Source organism: Gracilinanus agilis, chromosome 3 (genome assembly GCF_016433145.1).
Source record: "Gracilinanus agilis isolate LMUSP501 chromosome 3, AgileGrace, whole genome shotgun sequence".
Classification (NCBI taxonomy): domain Eukaryota; kingdom Metazoa; phylum Chordata; class Mammalia; order Didelphimorphia; family Didelphidae; genus Gracilinanus; species Gracilinanus agilis.
The window spans coordinates 185,521,059-185,548,318 of NC_058132.1; positions in this window are offsets into that span (position 1 = coordinate 185,521,059).

The following is a 27,260-nucleotide window of genomic DNA, read 5'->3' on the forward strand; positions in this document are numbered from 1 at the left end:
TACAATCTGTCCTCCATTTAGCCACTAGAGTGATTTTCTTAAATTGCAAATATGATCATTTCACAGTCTCTGTCCACCATTCAAACAACTCCATTGCTTCCTATTGCCTCCTGGAGCAAGTGCAAAATACTTTATTTCACATTCAAATGCCTTAATAATCTAGAATTCCCTACCTTGGCAGTCTACTTACATCTTACTCCCCAAAATATGGCCATGGCCTCCTGAGTATTCCAAGGACAAGATACTTTGTTAGCTATGGACATTTTCTCTGTTTGTCACCTGTGCTTAGAAAGTTCTTTCTCCTCTGCTCCAGCTACTGTCTTCCCTGACTTCCTTTGAATCTCATCTAAAAATCTGACTTTCTACAACAACATTTCACCAATCTCTCTCAATTCTAGAGATCTCCCTTTGTTAATGATTTCCCATGTATATCTTGTTTGTATATTTTGGGGGGGCATATTGGCTCCCCATTAAATGTTAAGCTCCTTGAGGTCAAGGACTGTCTTCTGCCTCTTTTTCTTTTTATCTCTACCACTTAGTACTTAGCCTAGAACATAATGGGTGCTTATCAAATGTTTATTCTTAATTGGTTGAATGACAGCTTCAAGATTCCACAGCTAAGAAGCTATAGTATGCTTAAGGGAAAATTTTGGACTGCCCCAAGAAAGGATTAATAGATTTATAGGAGCTATATTACCCCATTACCAAGCACAATATTTTCTAAGCTTGAGCCCACTTTCCTGAGCTCTGTATATATTTGTGGTATGATGTATAACAAATTGTGAGAGAGGATTTTTTTTTTAATTCAACTATAGCATCTTTTCTAAAAACTAAGTCAGGCTGACTAAATGATATCACTCATAGTCATGGGAAACAAAGTGATGGAGGCCTAAGAAATACAGTATTAGGAAAGAAATTCAAAACTCATAGAAGTTACCCATAGTGTTCTAAGAGGAAATGTAGCTACATTGTGGGGTTCTGACTTGTTAGGACAAAGGGAAATTGGGATAATAGCAACAAAGAATTGCTGTACCAGCAAAGTCATTTGTAGAGAAACAACAATGATTTATTTTGGGTAACATTAATCTTAATCAACAATGTTCAGCTTTTATACTGTCTAATAGAATAAGAAAACGTTTTCCAACTTTTCTAAACTATTAATATCTATCTATACTATTAATATCATATTAAACCATATCTAAACTATTAACAAAAACACACTAGTGTTTGTCAATGTCAATCTGTATGTCCTTCCTGCTACAGCAAAAGCTATGGATATAAAAGGCCAAAATTAAAGTCATGATTCTGATATTTATTAGCTGAGTGATATTAGAAGAGTCATATCTTTTCTGTGCTTTAAATTTTCTCACCTATAATTTCAGGATAAAATACATAAAGACTATCGTGCCTTATTATTGTGTACCTCAGATCAGAAAATATATGTCTAGCACCTAGTAACTTTAAAGTAGATATCACTGTAAGCTGTTAATGATCAAACAAATTCCTTGAGTCAGGAACTAATTTACTTAGAAAGTTTCATGTTTTCCTAGTATCTACAAGATGCATAATATTTTTGTAGCAAAATTCAAGAACTTTAAATGTGTCTGCTAAATCTAATTCATGGATAGTCTAAATTAGGAAAGTAAGTTTCCTTTGGAGTTTTTCCCCAGGGAAAACCTTCTGAATCAAAGAGGAGGGCATTATGATCTAGTAATGCTAAATAACTGCACAAATGATGAATCTAGGAAATTTTACTTAAAGTTCTATCTGTAGAGTTATAACTATTGGCTATTTTTAATCAGCCATCTATGAATATTCTGATTTGAACCTGATTTGATGATTTCACGTACCTTTTCCCTTTGTGAGTAGATGTGGGGGACAATTAGTATGGAATGTTAAATATAGTCAGATGCAATTTATATATTAATGTTTAAACTTTTTTGTGGTTCTCTTTAAAAATAATTTTGTTCCAAAGGATGAAAAATTTGGGAAGGTGAGAGGATTGAGATATATTCAGAAATGAAGGTATATAGTAAAAAAAAAATCACTGATCATTTCCTCCCAAACTTTGCTCAGGCCTTCAGCATTTCGATCTTTAGGCCTTGTTGGACACTCAACTATAAGAATCAGACAAGGAGAATAGGAAGTTTAAGATAGAATTATGGTCTCTGTATTTCAGTGATTAACTACCAGAGTTCAGACACATTTGGTAACCATACTGACACACTGTGATAATCGAGTGCTTTTACCTTTGATTCACATATGAAGAGAATATAGAAAGTCTGAAACTAGCCTTGACTACCCTGAGTCTGATTTATCAGGCAACTGGACATCCTATCTCCTGGTATAATAGATACTGCCAGAAGGCCAAATAAATCCAGGCAAAGTTATTGAGACAACACTGCAAATAGAACTCAGCAGAAGCCACCCAAAGACTTCGATGTTCTTAACTTTTTACAGCTTATCCTCTCAAAAATTGGTTTCTAATTGATCCCAGTGGGAGGCTCGGGGCTCAGCCATCAGGCACAACAAGTGCAGATTTGAGGACTGTCACCTATGATATAGGTTTTTCAAGGGGAAACATGGAAATCTCCACTAATGCTTAGACAGATTGTTTCACTAAACTATATTGCTCCTTAATGATAATGATAACTGAAACCTATATAGAATTTTGAGATTAGAAAAGTGTTTTGCATATATTATCTTGTTTAATCTTTAGAACAGTTCCATGAAACAGGTACTATAGTTATTTTTATTGAAACTTAAGAGATTAGGGAACTGGCCGAAGGTAAAATATCTAATAAATATTAGAAGTAAGATTTGAACCCAGTTGTCTCTTAGCAAAAGGCCAACATATTTCTGTTAATCTACACTATGGACTATTACTTTACCATGGCTATCTTTTCAGAATTTTTTTTCTATGAATTCCATTCATTGCCTATTAATTTAGTCTACTGTATGTGAACTACTGAGCCATGTATTTGGGAGGCAAAGATGAAAGTTAGTTAAATCTACAAGGCTGGTAGTATAGTCACCCTGATAATGACAATGGAAGTGAAATTATGAAGTGTTTATAAGAAACAAAAGTGAAAGACATGAGCAATTTGGACAGTATAGGAGGAATTATTGCTAACTGGAGGATGGGAATGAGAGTCTTTTCATGAAGGAAGTAGTACCTGAGATTGATCTTGAAAGAGGTAAAGTATCCAAAAAAGGATGTAGTTGGGAATGTTTTTTTGAGGAATGGGGTATGCACAAATTCATAAGAGAGGAAATCTGATATAGTAGAAAGAGTTTGGAATGAACAGACCTGGATTGAAATTTTCATTTTGACACATACTTGTTTTGTGACTTTCAATATTCGTATATATCCTTTGAGTCTTGGTTTCATCATCTTTAAGTTAAATTAGGGGTTCTCATCATCGAGGTGAAATAGTAGATAGAGTTCCAAGCCTAAAGTCAGGAAGACTCCTTATCCTAAGTTCAAATCTGGGTTCAGACACTTACAAGCTGTCTTAGTCTAGGGAAGTCACTTAACTCGGTTTATCTCAGTTTCCTCATATGCAAAATGAGGGAGAGAAGGAAATGGAAAAACCACTCTAGTATCTCTGCCATGAAAATCCCAAATGGGGTCACACATAGTCAGAAATGATTGAACTTGAACTAAACAACAAAGGGGATTCTTGAAAGCCAATATAATACAACCTGAATACATTATCTTTCTGGAGCCTCATAACAACCCTTGTGGAAGGTGCCACTATTATTCTCATTTTAACATGAGAAAATTGAATCTGAAAGAGGGTAAGTAATTCGCTCAATTAGGTTCACACAACTAACAAGTATCAAGAGGGATTTGAATGCAGGTATTCCTGACTCCATGTTTAGAACTCTATTTACCCCACTATTTTGCCTTTCAAATTTGATTTCTTGACTTTTGACTTTAATGAGGTAAAAATTGATTCTGTAATTTTGTGCCATTCTAAATGTAAGGAAGTTTTTGTTATTGTTTTTTGTTTTTTAATTTTATTTTAATTATAATAGAACTGTTTTGCCTCTCCAACTTCTAACATTTTTCCCAGTTCTGCTCACTGGATCCATACATCAAACTAAATTTATACTCCTTTTAGTTTATTTTGACTGCCTGGCTGAGCGGGGTTTTGTTTTCACCCACAAGCGGCAGCCCCACCAGACTTAAGCTGTGTTATTTACCATTGCGTTTTCCTGCCTTATAGACCCTCTGAAGACCCTCCAGCCTGTGACTGGTAAGTTTCAAAACGCCCCACAGCCTCTAGCCCCTTTTATCTTACAAACACCCCTAACTTCTACTGGGCTTTTTGCCTGGGTGTGGGGAGGTCCTGACCTTTTTTCATCCACCCCAGCCTGCTTTCTGGCTTCCCTGCCCAACTGGGGTTTAAAAATAAGCAAGATAATTACTTCAACCCCCAGCTTCTGACTGTGAAAGCTTTAAAGCGAATCTGCCCTGCTTTGTAGCCACATCCTCCATTTTGGTTTCTGGCAAACATAGTCACGTGCCTTGCTTGCCACTCCTACCCTTCTGTACTGTAGTGTGACTATTTGGCCACTAGAGGTCAATAAAAAAAATTTAAAAAAAAAATAAAAAAAATGCATTTTCCCCCTTTTCTATGTTTTCTATCCCCTTCTTCCTGCTGAACAACAACACCAAATAAGTATATATATAAATAAAGGCATTAAAAATTCTTTTTTAATTAAAAAAAATTTTTTAATTAATATAAAAATTTTTTTTACAAATTTAATACAAGTATAAACTATATACTATAAACAAATTATAATATTTGATAAACATGAATAAATTATAATTAATTTCTTAAAACAAAACTATTAAAAATAATAATAATAATATACAATACCCTTTAGTTTGCCCCTAACCCCAAATTAAATAAACAAATCAATATATGCATTAAAACTTATTCTGTTTTCCACTTCCCTTTAATCTCCTTTTTGTGTGTGTGTGTGTGTTATCACAATGCTCAGCAGTATAAATGCCACCGTACAAGAAACCTTTGCAGTTTTTGCCCAATTAGGAACTTATAGAGGTCTTGATTACCTCCTTGTTTCTATGTGGCTTGTAGTTTTATTTCTATTCTGGGTTGGATGGTCACAAATGAAGAGAATGCAAGCCAATCTGCAAGTTCAAATGAACCAGATAGTGTATTACTTACAAGCTAAAATGAAAGAAGAGAATTCTTCCCAAAACAGGCCTGATTTTTGCATACCTGTTTCCTCTAACATAGGAATATCAGGTTCCTCTACTATATCTCAGGTACAGAAACTCTTTTCTCGCACTCTAAACCAATTTGCTCATGCTCTGCAACTTCTGGCTAACATGGCCTACCCACAGTCAGTAAATGATTCCTGTGCAGGCCTTTTTCCCTTACAGGAAGTGTCCACAATAGTACCCAATGGGGATGTGGTCACATTGAAACAATATAAGCCTTTCACAAGCCAGGACATAAAAGATTTCAAAGAAAATTGCCCATCCTTCACGGAAGAACCTTTAACAGTAATAAAAAAATTTGAGGATATTTTCTATGATTATGAGCCCACATATAAAGACACAGAAAAATTGCTCCAGACTCTCCTAACAGAATGGGAGAGGACTAAAATTCTCGCCTATGCTAACAAACCCCAAGGACATAATACAGTACGCTGGCCATCTGAAGATCCTAACTGGCAGTATAACAATCGCAAAGACTGCTCAGACTTACGTCTTGCTAGGGGTGCCCTTCTAAAAGCAATGTGAGCATGTGCTGAGAAACCTCAGGCCTGGCCCAAATTTAAAAGCATTACACAATCTGATGATGAGGCATCCTCCCAATTCATGGTCAGGATCATTGAACTGGGAAATAGATACATGGAACTTGACCTTTCTGTTGAAAAGGATGTAAGGCAAATAAAGGAACAATTTGTCCATAACTCTCGTAAAGAGATTGTAGATCATTTTAAAACAAATTGCCCTACATGGCCCGAAATGGACCTTGATGAGTTAAGGAGAACTGCTGTTTATGTCTTTAACAACCATAAAGAGAAACAGGAAGAGTGTAATAGTTTATTGGACATATTTAAAAAGAATATGGACATGTTTAATAAGAGACTAGACTCCTTGATTGACTCTGTTGTAAGCGATAGAGCTGAAAAACGACTACAAGATTCTGCTACTAAACCAATGGCAATTGCCCTCTCCATGAATCTAAATTTCAGCCCCTTATATGCCAATTTTGTGGAAGAAGGAGTCATATATTGATGAACTGTAGGACTTGGAATCAGGCATCTAGAAATAATAACTTCAGAAATTACAACTTTAGAAATAATTATAATTATAGAAATAATAACAATTATAGAAATAACGATTATAGAAATTATAGAGATAATGATTATAGAAATTATAGAAATAATAATGATTATGGAAACAATGATTTCAGGGATTGTGACGTTAGGACTAGTAACAAATCTAGATATATGGATCAGGCAATTGATAACTCATACCAAATGACTCCAGAGCAGTATATCTTGAGTGGAGCTTGGCCCCGAACTGCCCAGGGTGCTACTGCCCCTCAAGGAGGAGCCCATGGGCCCACCCAAAGATTATGAAGGTGTACGGGGGGGTTGAGGCACAGGGATCAAAGGATACAACCTTTGATTTTCAAGACCCTGATGCCTTACTACCTGTTGTCCCCATCTACTGCCCCCCCCCATACTGAAGAGCCTTATGTAACATTAAAGGTTGGTAATACCTATTATAACTGTCTTGTGGACACTGGAGCTTCCAGATCTGTATTGAAGAGTACACCAGACCCATATTGCAATTCCATAGGAGCAATAAGTGTAGTGGGAGTATCAGGAAAACCCCAAATGGTACCAAAGCTCTCCCCTAGAACAGTAGCTGTAAGGCCCCTAAATGTGGAGCACTCCTTCCTATTGATGCCTGGCTCCCCTATAAACCTGCTGGGGAGAGATCTTTTATGCAAGCTAAGAGCCACAATAAATTGCTCTCCAGATGGTTCTATGTCACTGGAATTGCCTGAGGAATCCTTAACTTTGCTCCCTGTGCTCCTTTCAGATAGTCATGAGATACAGGGATCTCCCACTTTTGAAATCCCAACAGATATACCTGAGTCTCTCTGGGCCACATCACCTTCTGATGTTGGCATACTTAAATCAGCTGTCCCTGTCCAAATTAAAACAAAATCTAGACCACCTCCTTCCATTCCTCAGTATCCTCTCTCGAAGGAGGCAATAGAGGGCATTACCCCAGTGATAAATTCACTAATTGACCAAAGCATCATAATTCCCTGTAAATCTGAATACAATACTCCACTCCTGCCAGTTAAGAAGGCAAAATTGGGGCCTGATGGCAAGCATCTCTATCGATTTGTCCAGGACTTGAGGGCAGTGAACAATCATGTTATAAAGAGATACCCTGTAGTCTCCAATATAAATACTATCATTTCTTCTATTCCTAGCACAGCTACATACTTTACAGTAATAGACTTGTGCTCAGCCTTCTTTTCCATACCTATACATGAGGACTCCAGACATATCTTTGCTTTCACCTGGAAAGGTTGTCAGGGAACATGGGCACGTTTGCCCCAAGGGTATGTCGAAAGCCCGACCCTTTTTGCACAGATTTTGAGCCAAGACACAGACAATATTATATTTAAAAACAGTAAGTTAATTAAATATGTAGATGATTTACTATTGGCCTAACCAGATGCCACAACATGTCAAGAAGATAGTAAACATCTTCTTTTAGAATTACATAAAAGAGGCCACAAAATCTCAAAAGAAAAGGTTCAGTGGTGTCTCCCAAAAGTGCAATATTTAGGATTTATTTTAACTGCTGGGTCCCGTTTAATTTCTCCACAACGTATTGAAAGTATCCAAAACTTAAGTGATCCTACCCACTAAAAAACAATTGAGGGCAATACTTGGAGCAACAGGATTTTATCGGCAGTGGATCCCCTGCTATGGAAAAATCACTAAGTCCCTTGTAGCACTCACAAAAAACACAGTCCCTGAACCACTTAAATTGGAAAAGGAACACCGAAAAGCTCTTTCAAATTTAAAATGTGCTATCCTGTCTGCCCCTGCTCTCGGTATCCCAAATTATGACAAACCATTTACTTTATATGTCCACTAAAGGAAAGGAGTAGCCTCAGGTGTTCTAACTCAACTTTTGGGGCCTGATCAATGCCCAGTAGCCTATTATTCAGCTCAGCTGGACCCAGTAGCTGCAGGAGCACCACTATGCCTTAGAGGAGTAGCTGCCACAGTTTATTAGTGACAAAATCTGCTGATTTGGTATTAGGATGCCCTCTGACCATAATGTGCCCGCACGAGGTAGAGGCATTGTTATTAAGACATAGAACTCAAGCATTTACTGAGCAAAGGATTATGAGATATGAGATAACCCTATTGAATACTGAACATATCACATTAAAATGCTGCGGAGCTCTTAATCCTGGGACCTTGCTCCCTGACTTACCAATTTCTGAAGAACCTTTACATGATTGTACATCTTTGGTGTCCACTGTTAATAAACCTCATAGTGATTTACTGGACACCCCTTTGGACAATCCAGATGTAATATTATTTACAGATGGTTCTTCTTTTATGAGAGTGGGTGTGCGCTATATAGGAGTTGCATGAGTTACAGAATTGGAGACTCTATGGTCAGTTTCTTTACCCTCACATGTGAGAGCACAAGGTGCAGAACTCACAGCTTTAAAATAAGCTTGTATCATTGCACAGAACAAAAGGGTCACAATTTACACAGACTCCCGTTAGGCATTTGGCATATGTCATGCTGTTGGCATGTTATGGCTTCAAAGGGGATTCTTAACATCAGCTGGAAAGTGTATTGCTAATGCAGACCTTATCACTGAACTTCTTTCTACCATCCAACTCCCTGAAGCCATAGCTGTTGTTCACTGCTCTGTACACACAGGTGGCACTGACCCTGTCTCCAGGGGAAATGATCGAGCAGATGCTGCAGCCAAACTAGCAGCCTTAGAAGGACCTGAGTTAATTATGCCACTAACAATTACTGATACTTTGGATCTATCCCTTTCCTATAATGACAAGGAAGTGGGAAAATGGAAGCAGAGATTTAAAGCAAAACAGATAAATGGAATATGGGTGTCATCTGAAGGCAAGCCCCTGCTCCTTAGGGCTTTCTATAACCAAATTTGTCATTCTATCCATAAACATGGTCATTTTGGCACCCAAGGCATTGTAGACTCTGTTAAAAGAGTATGGATAGCACCTGGAATAACTACAATTGCTTCCAAAATATATACAGCTTGTCCCACCTGCCAAGCCTTTAATCAGCACACTTTTCGAGAAAAAGCTTTTGGTGGACATCCTCTAGCTTACACACCATTTGAACATTTGCAAATTGATTTTATCTCTATGCCAAAAGCTGGACACTATAAATTTTGTCTGGTCATAGTCGATCAACTGACCAGGTGGCCTGAAGCTTTTCCTAAGGCTCAGGCCATAGCAGCATTTGTTGCCAAAATCCTTTTGAAAGAGATTATTCCTCGTTTTGGCCTGCCAGCACGTATTGATTCTGATAGAGGAACTCACTTTACTGAGTCAGTCTTATCATAAATTTATTCATGTTTGGGGATAACTCCTAAGTTTCATACACCACATCATCCCCAGAGCTCTGGCCAAGTTGAAAGGATGAATAAGGAACTTAAAACTATGATTGGCAAATTGTGCACAGAGACTCATTTGAAATGGCCTGAAATTCTACCTCTGGCCTTATTTTATCTCAGAAGCAGACCCAGAGGCGATTTACACGTCTCACCATTTGAGATGCTATTTGGACATCCACCTATTCAGGCACAACCATTCAACCCTGCCTATACTTCATTGTTAGGAGGGGATACAACCGTTGCCACTTATATCAGACAATTACAAACAAAATTGCGAGAACTCCATGACTCTGGAGTTGCTGTTCAAGCAGGCCCCTTAGACTTCTCACTTCATGATTTGAACCCAGGTGATAGTGTGTACATAAAGAATTTCAAATGTACTGGGTCAACTGAACCTGCTTATGATGGACCATTCCAGGTCCTATTAACTATACCAACAGCCATTAAAATTGGGGAGAGGGACTCATTGATTCATTGCAGTCATGTGAAACGAGTACCCTCTATTGATAATGAATAATTCTCTGTACTAAGTATTATTACCTGCACCTTTTATGTTTGACTATTGATTGTACTTGCCTATTGTGATGAGGGGCAGCTGGGTAGCTCAGTGGAGTGAGAGTCAGGCCTAGAGACAGGAGGTCCTAGGTTCAAACCCGGCCTCAGACACTTCCCAGCTGTGTGACCCTGGGCAAGTCACTTGACCCCCATTGCCCACCCTTACCAATCTTCCACCTATGAGACAATACACCGAAGTACAAGGGTTAAAAAAAATATCCTGTATTTTCCTCAGAGGTTATTTTTTTTCTCCTTTCTTTTTCTTTTTCTTTTTTTTTTCTTTTTATTTTTTCTTTGGACTTTTTGATGTTTTGAGAATTGATTCATATACCTTATGCCTTGACCATGTATTCCTGTGTGATTCCCATGTGTATTCCCATGTGTATACACATGGACTTGAATTAGACCTAATTTAGAACAGAAGACTACCTCCCAGAATCCAGAAGACGCCATGAAGATGCATGCAGAGACCACACACTGCTGCAAGAGATCCAGAGTGAATTTCAAGACATGGCGAATTTGAACTTTGGGAGGTTGAATGTATTTATTTTGAATGGACACTTTATGCCAGAAAAAAGGGGACTGCCCCCTAAATGGCTTATTGTCAATGCATCAAACATTGGTTTTGTTCTTTCTCCCTTTTATTTCCCTTTTATCTCTGAATTATTGTAAACTTTAATTTGATTGTTTTCATGATCCATTGGGGAGACTTGTCTCCCAAAGGATCACAGGGGGGAATGTAAAGTTGAAAATACCTTGTACTCCCTTTAAAACTACATTACCCATAATTCCTTAAGCTTTTTCCTATTGGTTGTGAGTTAAAACAACATTACCCAAACTCCTTTTTACCATACCCATAAGGCCTTTAGCCTTTGCCTATTGGTTGTGCATTTCGCGGGCGGTTTTGGATATGGTAATGGGGGGTTTGTGGTCGAGTTGTTTTTTCTGAGAGAAGGCTCGGTGGTGAAGGGTGAGTGAGGTTCTTCCCCAGGGCTTTTTAAATAAAATCCTTATAAATATCATACTTTGGAGGCATTGAATATTAATTTCAATCTTTACAAGAAGCATATGAAAGTAAAGAGGAAAAAAAAACTTAAGGGAATCGATAGGATTAAATCATATCCCTGAGTGAGAAAATAACAACTAGGACAGTAAAATTTCTACTGTACAAGAGATGCCTAAAGGTAATTTAAGGTAATCAAGGAAAACGATAGGATAAAACTTATTACATTCTTTTCATGGGGAAGTGAAAACTAGATGATTTAAAATACTTATGGCACACAAGATATTTAAGATACTTACAATACTTTAAAATAATTAAGGAAAATAGTGGAGTTAAACTGATTACATTCCTTCAATGGGAACTTAATAGCTAGAATATTTAAGATATTTATGGTAAAAGAAACATTTAAGATACTTAAACTTTAAGGCAAACAAAGGAAACTATGGGATTAAACTGATGGCATTAAAAGTAAGAAAGTATTAATAACTAAGATGATTAAGATATTTATGATACTTGGAATACCCAAGGTACCAAAATTTCTAAGGATACTGAAGGTGCTGAAGATACTTTTAATAATAATAATGGAGAGCCAGTACCGAAATGTTATGACTGAAGTGTGTAGAGAGAGAGTCTATGATGTGAGACTCTCTTCTAGCTCTCCCCTCCTGCCAAATATGCACTGGGGGATTTTGAGGGGCTATCACCCCAAAACTGGGTGACCTCAATGGTCATGCCACTCCACAGGAGTTAGGGGAAAAGCTTCCCTAGAAGAGGAGGTATGGGGGACCCCAATCTGATTCTGAATGAGGACAGGGTTCACAAAAGCCTCCCCGAGGTCAGCCAACTTCACAGTGGGTGGTCTGGTTTTAAGATGGAGGCAGCCAGACCAAGCTGTGATTCCCCTATCCCTCCTCTCTCAGGCACTCTGGAACACTATTTGATTAATGTATGGCTTTTATTAATATCAATATAGGGATTGGGGAAAGGGGTGAAGGGCAGAGGGATTTTGGGGTGCCCTCTTCTCTATTTCTATGGGGTCAATCACTCGGCTGGGAACCTTTGGGGTTCCTGTTCCCAAGCGTCTCCCCTTGCCACTTCTCCTTCAGTTTCTATTTCTATTTCCTATTTCTATCCTTTTCTTTAATTGCAAAATCAAACCAGAAAGGTATCTCAGCAAGGTTGAGTAATGGGGGAAGGAGCCCAAGAGATAGCTCCCAAAATGGAGTCCAGAAATTTAGTTTACTGAAGTCTTGATGAATGAGAAGTGATGGAATGTCTTTGACCAGAGAATCCAGGTTTCAACGTCCAAAGAAAGATCCTCAAGAAGCCCTCAGTACTGGATTCAAGCTGAGATGTCCTGCTCCTCCCTCTCTCAGTCCTCCACAGGAAGTCCTTCTCTCCTTCTTCCTCTGGACAATTACCCAGAATCCTCTCTGGACCCAACTGTCACCAATAGCCTTCTTTTGGCTCTTTTCATTCCATCCTTCATCCTTACATTTTAAAGCTTTTTCTTTATTAGGGCAATGAATAAAAGGATATATAAATAGAGAGCAGAGAGTAAGTTGAAAATGATGAGATGATATCTCCAAAAATCAAGAGATAAGAAAGAGTAATACACTGTGAAAAGAGAAAAGTAGAGAAAATTGGGGGTAAATTATCTCATGGGGAGGCATAAAATCTATCCAGTGGAAGAGAAAATGGAGGGTAACTGGCAATGCTTGAAACTTACTCTCATTGGAAGAAAAGACATCCACACTCTGTTAAGTATAGAAAATTATCTTATATAATAAGGAAGTACGAATGGGAAAGGGAGCCAAAAAGAAAGGAGAGACAAATGAGAGTAGAAAATTGTGGAGGTGGATAATCAGAAGCAAACAAAATATTTGTGAACAGGGAAAGACTGAAAAGAAGATAAAGAAAAGGATAAACAAGAGAAAAATAAAATGGAGGTACATATTGTCATCAAAACTGTGAATATGAATGGGATTGACTCACCTATAAAATGAAAAAGGATAGAAGAGTGAATTAAAAACCAAAATTCTACAATATGCTCTCTACAGGAAACCCTTTTTTTTTGAGACAGAGAGACATGCAGAGTGAAGGTAAAGGACAAGAGTAAAATTTTCTATGCTTTAGCTAAAGTAAAAGCAAGCATAGGAATTATAACAGACAAAGCAAAAGTAAAAATTGACCTAATTTAAAAAGATAAGGAAGGAAATTACATCCTGACGAAGGGACACATAAACAATGAAGTAATACCAAAATTAAACATGAATACATTTAATGGTATAACATACAAATTGATGAAGGAGCAACTGAGTTATAAGAGGAAATAAACCATATTTTTGCTAGAGGATATTAACATTCTCCTCCCAGAATTAAATGAAAAAAAACAAAAAATACAGAAAAAATAATCAATTACATGAATAGATTTTTTAAAAAGCAAGACTTGATAAACTTCTGGAGAAAAATGAATGGGAATAAACATTTTCTGAGCAGTATGTAGTACCTACACAAAAAATTATACTATAAAGGACATAAGTCTCAGAACCAAATGCAGAAAAGCAGAAATACTAAAAGAATCCTTTCAGACCAAAATATCATAAAAATTACACTGAACAAAGCACTTGAGAAAAGAAGGCTAAAAAGTAATCAGAAACTAAATAACTGTATCTTAACAAATGGGTAGATCAAAGAACAAACCACAGAAATAGTCAGCAATTTCATTAAAAAAATATGACCAGAATACAAAGTACCAAATATTTTGAGATAAAACCAAAATGATAGTCTGAGTAAAGTTTATTTCTCTGAATGCTTATATCAATAAAACAGAGAAAGAACAGATTAATGAATTGAGTATACATCTTAAGAAAAAACTGGAAAAAGAAAAAAATAAAATGCACTAAATAAACAACAAGTTAGAAAACATGAAATTCAACAGAGATTAGAACTAATAAATTTGACAAAGAGTTGGTTTTGAGAAAAAATAATAACAATGATATCAATAAAATAGATCTTTGATTAGTTTTAAGCAAAGGGAGAAGAAATGCAAATTACCAGTATTAAAAATCAAAAGGGCAAAATTACAATCAATGAAGAGGAAATCAAAGCAATATTAGGAGTTATTTTGCCCAATTATATGCCAATATATCTAACAAACAGGGAAATAGATGAGTATTTAAAGAAACACAAATTGGCCACATTACCAGAAGAGGAAATAGCATAGTTAAACAATCCCATGTTAGAAAAATAAATTTAACAAAACATCAATGAATTTCCTAAGAAAAAATTCCAAAGGCCAGATGGATTCACAAGGGAATTTTACAAATCATTCAAAAAACAATTAATTCTAATATTTTATAAATTATTTTGAAAAATCAATGAGGAAATAATTCTACTGAATTCCCTTTATGTTATGAATATGGTATTGATATCTAAATCAAAAAAGAACAAAAACAGTAAAAGAAAACTAGAGACCAATATTCCTAATGAATATCAATGCAAAAATTTTAGATGAAATATTAGCAAGGAGATTATAGCAATATATCAAAAGTGTCATATATTATGAAGAGGTGGGATTTATACCAGAATGTAGGGGTGGTTCAATACTAAGAAAACTATCAGTATAATTGTCCATATCAATAACAAAACTAATAGAAATCATGTAATTATTTCATTAGAAACAGAAAAGGCTTCTTGAAAAAATATGACCTCCATCCTATTAAAGACACTAGAAAACTTTGGAATAAGTGGAGCATTCCTAAAAATGTTAAATAGCATCTAATTAAAACCATCAGCAAAAATCTGAAAAAGAGATATCTAGAAGCCTTCCCAATAACATCAGTAGTAAAGCAAGGATACCCATGATCACCACTAATATTTAATATTGTACGAGAAATGTTAGCTATAGGAATAAGAGAAGAAACTGAAGAAATTACAATTAGCAATGAAAAAATAAAGTTATCATTCTTTTAAGATGATATGATGGTATACCTAGAGAATATAGAGCAGTGATGGAGAATCTTTTAGAGAGGGATTGCCGGGCCCTGCTCCTACCCCAAACCCCAGACCAAATGCCATGTTGCCCCGTCCCAAGAAACTACATGCTATTGTCCCACCCTTCTCCCACACAGGGGAGGGAAGAAGCACTTTCATTGGGTTGCTGGGCAGAGGGGCAGATGAAGTGAGGAATGTCCTCAGTGAGTGTAGAGAGGGGGAGGGGAATGGCCTGAGCACTCTGCTCCCCTCCAGCTCTGCCACCTATGAACTACCCCCTTTATCCTCTGTGTGCTCCCATTGGGCTACTGGGCAGAAGGGTGGGGGATGTGAAAACATGTCATCAGGCAAGGTGGGGATGGGGAGGACAGCAGCTCCGCCCAGGTCCCTCTGCCTTTCTACTAATGAACTCTGGGATGGGGTGGGGGCGGGGGGGCTGAGTGTCCACAGAGAGCTGTGACATAGGTTCACTATCACTGATCTAAAGAATCAATCAAATTCCTAATTGAAAGAATATACAACTTTAACTGGGTTGCAGGATGGAATATAAAGTGACACAAATCATCAGCACTTCCCAATATTACCAATATAGTTCAAGAACATGAGACAAAGAAATCCCATTTAAAATAATTGTAAACAATATAAAATACCAGGTAGTCTATATGCCAAGACAAACCCAAGAACTTAATGATCACAAAAAGAAAATACTTTTCACACAAAGTCAGATCTAAACAATTGGAAAAACACTAATTTCTCATGGGTAGGCTGAGCCAATATAATAAAAATGACAATTTTTTCCTAAATTAATTTACTTATTCAGTGCCATGTCAGTAACACTGCTCAAAAATTATGTCATATAGCCAGAAAAGTATTATCAAAATTTATCTGGAAGAATAAAAGACCTATTGTCAAGGGACTTAAAAAAATGAATGAAGGTTACTTACCTGTACAGGATCTCAAACTATATTATAAAGTGGCAACCATCAAAACAACCTATTGTCTAATAAATTGAGTGGAAAACCAGTGGAACAGAATAGGTACTCAACAAACAATGGTTAAATGATCATAGTGAACCTAGTGTTTGACTTATCCAAAGGTCAGTATTTGATGAAAATTTGAGAGATACATTGTGGGAAGATGATGAAGTAGGCCTAGCGTGAGGTTTTCTCATCCTCCTCTTACCCCCCCATAAAAAACCAAAACTAACTCCACACAATCAAAGCTAAAAGCAGCAAAAAGACCCAGGAATCCTGTGTGAAACTGAAATAGTGCCTTAGAGCTTGGGGGCAGGCAAGGGCAAACTGAGTCTGATCCACAAAATATCCCCTGGGGGCAGGATTAGCAACTTCACCTTCTTTGCCTGCATCCCAGAAGAATACCACTGGAATCAGCAGGTGGAGTAGGACCCTGGGAGTAGCTGTGTCTGCTTCAGCCTCAGCTCCAGAGACCCCTACTAGCCTACAGATGCAGATGGTAGGCAAGGACACTGTGGAGTCTGTGAATTTCTCACCTCACAGCAGGAACTCAGGCATTGCTGCTAATGAAGAAGGGAATTTGGAGACCCAAGAAACATGGACTAGACTGTCTCTGGCTGCTGCTGCAGCAGAAGAGGAGAAGTGAGGAAGGTAACTGGCAGCTGGAAGCAGCAGTGGCAGAACTGCCCCCTGGCTCTGGGCAGAACACCTGAGGTCAATCACATACTGAGACTTCAGCAGGGGATTCAGGACTATGTCAGACCCTGCATTATAAAAATTGGAGAAAAAAAAAAGGAAGGAAAGAAGGAAAGCAGGGAGGAAGAAAGGAAGGAACTTGAGTAACACACCTCAGTACAAAAGAAACATTGAGTCCAATAAAAAGCCAAAAATTAAATCTTTTTATCTGGCCACTAAAATTTACAAAATAATATAAATGAATAAAATGAGCAAGCAAAGGAGAAAGAACCTAACTATTGCTAGCTACAATGGGAACAGAGAAGATCTTGGCTCAAACTCAGAGGACAATGAAGTAAAAACATCTACTTCAAAAACAGCAAAGAAATACAATCCTAAAAAAGAGCTATCAGAAACGCTTAAAAAAGACCTCAAAAATCAAAGAGAATGGTTGTGGAAAATTAGGAATAGACAAGACAATGCAAGTAAATTATGAAAGACAAAAACTGCTGGGAAAACTGGAAAACGGTATTGCATAAACTAGGCACAGACCTACACCCCATGCCATATACCAAGGGAAAGTCAAAATGGATACAGAAATAAAGTATGATATCATAAACAAATTAGGGGAGCACACAATATTTTATCTGTCAGACCTATGGATAAGGGAAGAATTAAGGTAAAAACAAAGGAGACATTATGAGATATAAAATTGTTAACTGACTATATTATATTAAATAACTTCTCTAAAATAAATCAATACAACAAAGATTAAAAGGCAAACAATAAACTGGGAAAAAATCTTTATAGCAAATCTCTCTGTTAAAAGCTGCTTTTCTCAGATCTATAGAGAACTGAGTCAACTTTATAAGAGTATAAAGAATTTCACAATTGACAAATGGTCAAAGGATATGAACAGGGAATTCTCAGAAGAAGAAATTAAAACTATTTTTAGACATATGGAAAAAGGCTTGAAATAAGTATTAATTGTAGCAATATAAATGAAAATAACTGTGAAATATCATCTCACACCCACCAGACAGGTTAGCATGACAGAAAAGGAAAATGATTAATGATGGAGAGGACATGGAAAAATTGGGACACTAATACGTTGTTGATGGAGCTATGAACTGATAGAGAGCAGTCTGGAACCATGTACAAAGATCTGCAAATTGTACATACTCTTTGACCCAGCGATATCACTACAAGTTCAGTATTCCAAATAGATTAAAGATAGGGCAAAAGAACAAAAAAAGCACAAAAAATATTTAGAACAGCTCTTTTTATGTAGTGGCAAAGAACTATAAACTGAAGTAATGTCCATCAGTTGGGGAAAGGCTGAACAAGTGGTGTTATATGCTTGTAATGGAATATTATTGTGCCATTAAAAATGACATAAGACAATAAAAAAAAGCCTAGAAAGATTTCTATGAAGCGATATAAAGTGGAGTGAGCAGAAGAAGGAGAATATTGTACACAGTAACAATAATATGACATGATCAGTTATGAGTAACTTAACTAATGTCAGCAAGGCAAAGATCCAGGACAACCCCAAAGGATTCATGATAAAAAAGAATATCCACCAATGCAGAAGGAATAGAGTCTGAATGCAAATTGAAAAATATGATTCTTTACATTATTTCCTCCATGAATTTTTCTTGAGGGTAAACAATATATTTCTTGTTTCACAATATGTATTATATGATATCATATGTAAAACCTATATGATATTACCTGCCTTCTTGGGCAGAAGGGAAGGATAGGAGAAAGCGAGAAAAGATGGTTAGCAAAATGTCAGAAAATAGATATTAAAAATGTATTGACATACAAAAATGTAAAATAAAATAAAAAGCAGAAGCATTGCTTTTATATATAAAAAATTTTGACAGTGTGATCCTGGGCAAACCATCAATTTCTCTGGCAACTCTATAAAACTATGTTGCAAATCACCTGAAAGTTAAGTACTTTGGCCACATACTGAGAAAATGGGACTTCTTGAAAAAGCCCTTAATGTAGGAAAAGATTGAAGACAAAATATAAAGGGGATGGCAAAGGATGAAATAGTGCCAGGGAAACAATGAACATGAGTTTGGAGAGACTTGAAGATATAGTGCAGGTCAGAAAGACCTGGTACTCTGTGGTCTGTAGGGTCTCAAAGAGTCAGATAGGACATAACAACAAAATGTTGCAGATGAGTTGCTCATCTTGATTATCTGGTAGAGGGAGTTTCCACACATAAAAGGTTGCCTATATAACTGAAATCACAGGTGTGAACTGCTCCTCATCTACCAAAAAAAAAAAAAAACCACAAAATAAAATCAAAGGACAACTACAAAAAGTCAGTAAAATATTGAGGAAACATCAAAGGGGAGACAACAACAACAACAACAACAACAACAAAACTTGACTTCTAATTCCAATAAACTAGCTATGTGATCTTGGTCAAGTGACTTAACTACTTTTGGTCTCCCCTTCCTCATTTTTAAAATAAAAGTATTTGGCAAGATGCCCATGATACCTCTTCCTCATTTAAATCTATGAAACTTTGATGTTTTGATCTCTACTTTCTCTTCCAGCTCTTATGTCCTATAAGTCTACTAATGAATGTGATTCATGTCTTCCTGCTATTGGAAACAAGAAAATAAGCATCTGTTTCTATGCTGATGACATGGTTTTATTGTCTTTAACTAGGAGTGAATTCAAAAATCAGCTGAACCTGCTAATTGTTGTAGCAAAAGGAGCTGAATCTAAACTGCATGCAAATGTAAATTATACTGCAGCATTCTCCAGCATCACAATGAACAACACCAAATAACTTCATCCAACAGACTGATTCAGGCAGCATTTTGGTTAGGGTTGTACAGAACTGACCATGGAAGTTTCATCAGGTCTTATTTCTATTCAAAATCAGACTTCCACAGATAGGTACCAAGTTTTTTTTCAAATATTGAATGAAGAGTTCCAGCCTCTCCAAAAATCCTGCATGGATTCTTTCACCTAGGAGGGCAGCCAAAGACTAGGAAAACAAACGGGAAGGAATTGAAGAATGGAGATGCATAGAGTAAATAACAGATAAAGAACATGGAGAAAGAAGCACTGAAGTGTCATAGAGGCAAGTCAGAGAAAGACTGTGAGTGCTCACTGACCCGATTTATTATACCTTTTTGGCATTGGGGATTTTTGGGATATCCATCGAACAAAGGAAGCAGCAAAGGTTTAAATATAATATTAGTGTCCAATCACAAAGATAAAGAAACAGGTAGTAACACAATTTTACAGTCAGGTGCCCAGGAAGAGTAATTTGCAAGTCCTTCTTGACTAGTGAAATTTCTTTAGATGTTAAATGTGAGCCTTACAGATTCAAGAGGTTCCTTTCTTTTTGCCTGTCTGCCAGCTGCAGCTTCATATTTTCGAAAGTACAATTTCTAAGCCCAACAATTTTACAACTAAACCAATAGAAAGATTTACAAGCATGTGAAATATTAGAAATATATCCATATAAGTCTGATCTATGAACACTTTGCTCATTAAAGTCAGCTTTTGGATATATCTTTAATATCTTCATGATTCATCCTTTACTGAAACCCTTCATTGAATTACCCAGCTAAAGAAATTTTCAGGTCAAAATAATTTCTCCCATATTACACAGAGCAGAGGATTTCTGGGTTTCATCTGAATAGTTGTCCAAATTCTCAAGAACATGCAAAGTTCCTTCCCAAGGAAAATATTAGCCTTACAACATATATTCCAGTAGTCCACTCTGAAGTTAGAGTACTAGCAGCAAATGTCAACTGTTATAATATAATACAAATTTGCTTTCTGTTCTTGGCATCCAAAGCATGCATTTGGTTCTTTAATCGACAACACAGCCTTCAGGACTTTCCAAAGGGAATTCAACCCAGATCCAACTGTTTTCTAGTTTTTACCAAAAGCTAATCCGAACAATATAATTATATTAAATGGGTGGTAGGGTATCATAGTTCATATATACCTTCATAGAATATCATGACATATTTGAAATATGATACCAGGTTCTAGGCATCATATTTTAGAAGGCATATTGACAAATTGTTTATGTCTAGTCTAGGGGAGCCTTCCTGTAGAGGAGCCTGATAATCACGCTAGAAAAAAAATTGATTGAAGAAAGAGGGAGATTCTTAGTTTGGAAAAAGAAAGTTCCAGAGAAATATCATTCTCAATAAATATTTGGAGGATTTTCCATTGGAAAAAAAATGAGATTAGCTTTGTTGATCTCAGAGAATAGAAACTGTAGTGATTGGTCGATTTAGAAGGAGAAAGATTATTTTTTAAATTAGATTTAATTAATTAATTTAGAATATTTTTCCATGGTTACAAAGTTCATGTTCTTTACCTCCTCTTTTCCTCCCCCCTCCCATAGCCAATGCACAATTCCACTGGGTTTAACATGTGTCATTGATAAGAACCTATTTCCATATTATTGATATTCGTACTAAGGTGAATGTTTAGAGTCAATATGCCCAATCATATCCCCATCAACCCATGTGATCAAGCAGTTTTTTTTTCTTCTGTGTTTCTGCTCCCACAGTTCTTCCTCTGAATGTGGATAGCATTCTTTCTCATAAGTCCCTCAGAATTGGCCTGGGTCATTGCATTGCTGCTAGCAGAGAAGTCCATTACATTCAATTGTACCACAGTGTATCCTTCTCTGTGTAAATGTTCTCCTGGTTCTGCTCCTTTCACTCTGCATCTATTCCTGGAGGTCATTCCAGTTCATATGGAATTCCTCCAGTTCTTTATTCCTTTGAGCACAATAGTGTTCCATCACCAACAGATACCACAATTTGTTCAGCCATTCCCCAATCAAAGGGCATCCTCTCATTTGCCAATTTTTTGCCACCAAAAAGAGTGTGGCTATAAATATTTTTGTACAATTCTTTTTCCTTATGATCTCTTTGGGGTACAAACCCAACAATGGTATGGCTGGATCAAAGGGCAGGCAGTCTTTTAAAGCCCTTTGGGCATAGTTCCAAATTGCCATACAGAATGGTTGGATCAATTCACAACTCCACTAGCAATGTATTAGTAGGGAACAGATTTTTATTGAACATTTTAAAAATAACCTTCTTAATAGCTAGAACTATTGAAACATAGAACTGACTATTTTGTAAGTAAATGAGATTTGTGTCACTGGAGAGCTTCACACATAAGGTGGATTATTGGGGTTATTGTATACGTGATTCAAGCATTAGGTAGGTTTATTGTTATTATATTGATCAGAGTAGCTAAATTTTCATAGTTGATCATTACTACAATATTGCTGTTACTAGATTCAGTATTGTCCTGGTTATGCTAATGTCACTTTACATGAGTTCACATAAATTTTTCCTGTTTTTTTATGAAATTACCCTATTTGCCATATCTTAAAGCATAATAGTATTCCATAAGAACTATATACCACAACTTGTTCAGCTAATCTATAATGATGGATGGGTTTCCCATCAATTTCTAATTCTTTGCCCTCTCAAAAAGAACTGCCCTAAATATTTTTGTATAAATAGGTCTCTTCACTTTTATTTGATCTTTTTGGGATATAGACCTAATACTCAGACTACTAGGTCAAAAATGTATAAACAGCTCTATAGCCCTTTGGGCATAGTTCCAAATTGTTCTCCAGAATGATAGGATCAGATCACAATAGTATACTAGTGTACTTATTTTTCCTCAATCTCTCTATGCCATTTTTCATTTATCTTTTCTGTTATGTTAACTAATCTGAAAGGTTTGAGGGCTACCCCAGAATTATTTTAATGTGCATTTCTCTAATTTTCACCCATAAATAAAGAAAATGAATAGCAAAAAGGATAAGAAACCAGGAACTGACAATACATAGTTTATAAGAAACACATTGAAAATGAGAGACACACATAGGGTGAAGGTAAGGGGCTGGAAACAGAATATACTATCCCACAAGAGATCACAGAAGTCAGGGGTAGCACTTAGGATCTATGACAGAGATGGGGGTTAAAATGGATATTCCTGTAAGGAATGAAGAGGGCAACTATATTCTAATGGAGGGTACTTTGACTAATGAAACATTATCAATATTGGACCTGTATGCATCAAGTATTATACCATTTACATTTTTAAAAGAAAAACAAAATTAAACTATTGGAAATGGATAACAAAATAATAATCATGGTGGACTTTAATTTTCTTTTTTCAGAGTTAGATAAATCTAACCAAAAAATAAATAAGAAACAAGTTAAGGAGATATATGGAGTCTTAGATAAGTTAAATATGGTACATATTGAGAGAGCCCCACATGTCTGCATAAAGTTAGTACTAGATCTAAGCCTGAGCATACATATAGTCCAAATATTTTTCTGAGGAGACAACATTAGTTTAGAGGACATAAAAATCATACAAAAGTCTTACTTTAAAACTCATCATATTGTGGAGATATTCCAGCATTCCTGGGGTCTGTGGCATTGGAACAAAAAATTCCACTGGATATAACCAAGTTGTAAAGATTTGGTTTTGGAAAGAATATCACCTTGGCAACAGATTGTGTCTGTTGCCTAAGGACCAATCTAGTTAAATACAGTCTTACAATGGAAAACCAGACAGGTTAAAGCAATCAAATTAAATGCTGACAGGAACATAGAAAAACAGATCTAATATTACATTGCTAGAGCAGCTATGAAACAATTTCTTTTCCTGAAAACAAAATGGAAATTTACATTAAGCAATTTAAAGCTATTCAGACTTACTGAAGGATCCCATATCTAGGATTAGGTCCTAAAGGTGTTATTGAGAGGGTAAAAAGATTTGTATGAACATATTAATGAAAGCTTTGTTTGTGATGACAAAATAACTAGAAATAACACAAATTCAATAAATAGGAGAAATGGTTGAATATATCATAATATTTGAAATTAATGGATTAACTCGCCCAATTTTAGCTAGATACATAAATCTAACACCCTATTAGGAAGATGATGGGAAAGGGTAATAAGTGAAAGGGGGAGGATTAGAAAAAAAAGAGGGAAACTAGGGAAGGTGGTGGTTGGAAGCAAAATATTTGTGAACAGAGTAATATTAAAAGGAGATTAAGAAAAGGGTAAGCAGGGGGAAAATAAAATGAAGGGAAACACACAACTAGTAATCATATCTGTAAGTGTGAAAGGCATGAACTAACCCATAAGTTGGAAAAGGAGAGTGAATTAAAAATCAAAATCTCACAGTCTCACAATCTGCTGTAAGAAACAGCAGAGAAACACAAAAGGAGTAAAAGAAAGTGGTTGGAGCAAAATCTATTATATTTCAGATAAAGTAAACTTTAAAAAAAAGCAGAGGTAGCAATCATAATCTCAGACAAATCAAAAGTAAAAACTGACTTAATCAAAAGAGATAAGGAAGGAAATTACATATTGATCAAAGTCACCAGAGACAATAAAAAAATGTCAATATTAAAAAATACCAAGTAGCATAGCATCCAAATTCCATAAGAAGTTTTATATTTTTTTACCAGCTTGTTATTACCCTTCTAATCTTGGCTACATTTGCTTTGTTTGTATAATTTCTTAAAATTTTAATATAATCCAAACTAGTTATTTTATATCATGTAATGTTCCATCCATATTTCTTGTTTCATCACAAAATTTTCCATTCTCTAAAGATCTGAGAGGTAAACTATTTCATATTACAATTCTTCTATCCCCCTGTTACTAACTTTATTGATTATATGCTATAGTTTAACTAACTAACCCTTACAAAATGGATAAGTTTAAAAGAATTCCAGCAAAGGATTGAAAGGATTCCTGCAATTTACATATATAACCCTGGGCTGGTAAAGAATTCACCAAAAGGCTAGTTGTAGAGATAGTTTCACAGTTAATTAGCTCATCCCTGATGCTACAGGGAACTATTGACAATCTTCAGTAGGTAGCTCATCAGCGACTAAGATATGGTCTCATTGAGTAATGATGCCACATTTATAATGCAGTAATTGTATTAAATTGGAGCCATTTTTTCATAGAAAAGTGTCAGAGAAAGAATGTGTTTCTGAAATAGAGAGAAATGGTATTAATTCTGATCTTTCTATTCAAGAATGTAGCCCTTTATAAAACTATTTTGTAAATATGTTTAGAGCAGTGATGGGCAAACTACGGTCCATGGGCCAGATGCGACCCCCTGAAATGTTCTGTCTGGCAGCACGACATTATTCCTAATCTGACAAATACAATGAGTAGGATACAATACAATGAAACTTCGAAAGAGTTGTCTTAGAAACAGACTTTGGTCCCCTCTTTAAAAAGTTTGCCCATCACTGGTTTAGAGAGTTAATCATTGGAGACTAAAAGTGGGGATTGGGACACGCTATTATTGAAGTTCAAATCAGTATCATTAGAGAAAGACATTGCTGTCTCCTAGAAATAGCCCAAGAATCCTCCAGGAGATATGCAGCTAGTTTCTGGAAGAAGAGATTCAGACTATTGTTTATTCACTAAGAATATGAAAACAAACCAACAATCGAGAAAATTGCAGGCTATTTTTCCTACTAAGTTTCTCATTCGTCTTATTACATAGTAAAAAGCAATGATGATCATCAGATCTGACAAGAAGTCAGATGAGGAATGAATATGAACATTTTTGTACAATAAAGATTTGTTGGTGGTTATATTATGAAAAACTTTAAGGAGTTGTGCTCAGGCAAGTTAGATCTTTTATAGAAAAAGAATTCCAAATTGTTGAACATTTTTATGGTAACAAATAGTTTTCAGAAGTATGATAACTAACAAATATTTTAACATATTTCTTTATATTCCTAGCATTTAGAATAAGATTAAGTACATAGTAAGAGCTTAATAAACATGATCAACTGACTAACACACACTTCAGCTGTCCCTTCAAGGCAAAGGTGGTATTGTAAAAAGTGAGACAGTATATGCTTGTTGAAGGAAACTGTCCCATAAGCAAGAGAATTTTGAGTCAAATTCCTTTTTTATGTGACCAAAGCAATATAACCTCTTAAGATTTTCATATCTACATATTAAAAACCTGGGGGGAAAAGAATCATCCGATTTGATTAAAAATCTTTCAGATGATTCACACAGGTTTTTTAACTCACTTGTCAAAAATATAAAATGAAATCATTCTCAAAGAGTTCAGAAGAACAACTGCTTGTGATTAAGGAAGATGGTAATTCATTGGCTGAATTTCAGCAAAAATCTTGGCAGAATTGGTGGTTGGGATTGAAGAAAGGAGCATCATGATTTAGTAAACACAACCACTGATACACTTATTTCATTTGTGACTGCTCATCTTCATGATGTAAATTTTAGGCTTTAACAGTGATTGAAACAAAGTATTTGAAACAGTGATTGAAACAAAGTTAAATAAAGTTAGAACAAGATGTTTAAATATAGTTGAATCACAATGCTAAATAACAATTTTCAAAATTTTCAAAAATAATTCATAGGAGTTTGCGGTAGCCATCATAAAGATATATATGTATATATATATATATATATATATATATATATGTTTCACAAGTGCCACTGAGCCATAGGAAGTCAAATTTGACACAAATGGTAGACACTGAAGAGACAAATAGGGGCTTGATTTAAGGGGAAAACCAACAATGTGATGAATGTTAGGCTGAGAGAGTAATTGGAACCAAAAAGTTATTAAAGGTTTGACGTCAATTTCGAAATGTTTTTTCAACAATAGAGTGTCCCAGAAATCTTTCATTTTTCTTGTTATATCAATGTATGTTCTTTGAACTAAGCTAACTAACCAGAATTAAAGTAATGAGGAAATAAATGGAAACATTAATCAATCAATCAAAACATAATGTATCTCCCCCAGATTTCCAGTTGTACTTCCAGTCCAATTTCTCATATCTACCAATCTGGAGAAGCAACTCCCATGGAAAAGGAACAAACCATTCCTACCAATTGCCAAGGAACTGACTGACATCCATAGGATAAATAAAGTAGCTTAGAGAAACACTGAGACATCCTGAGAAAGTACCAAAGCCAGGCAGATTAAACAACCTTCATTACCTGACCACTGTCTCTCCTCGGATCCTAATGAAGGCAGCTCAGGACTCTGAATTCAAAGAGTATTGAGAATAGCTAGGTTCCCCCAAAGCACCTGATCTTCTAATCTAGTACCTATAGCCATAATTACATTTATAAAACATTAAGGTGAAGGGACCTACTTCCTTCATTGCCACTAGCAACAAATGCTAACCAATAACTACCAATAGGTTGAAGAAATGAAGATCCCTACATATGGCATCATTGCCTTCCCTGCTCTCAGACAAGACCTCACATCCATCATTCAGAGAAGCTATTACTAGGTGAAAGC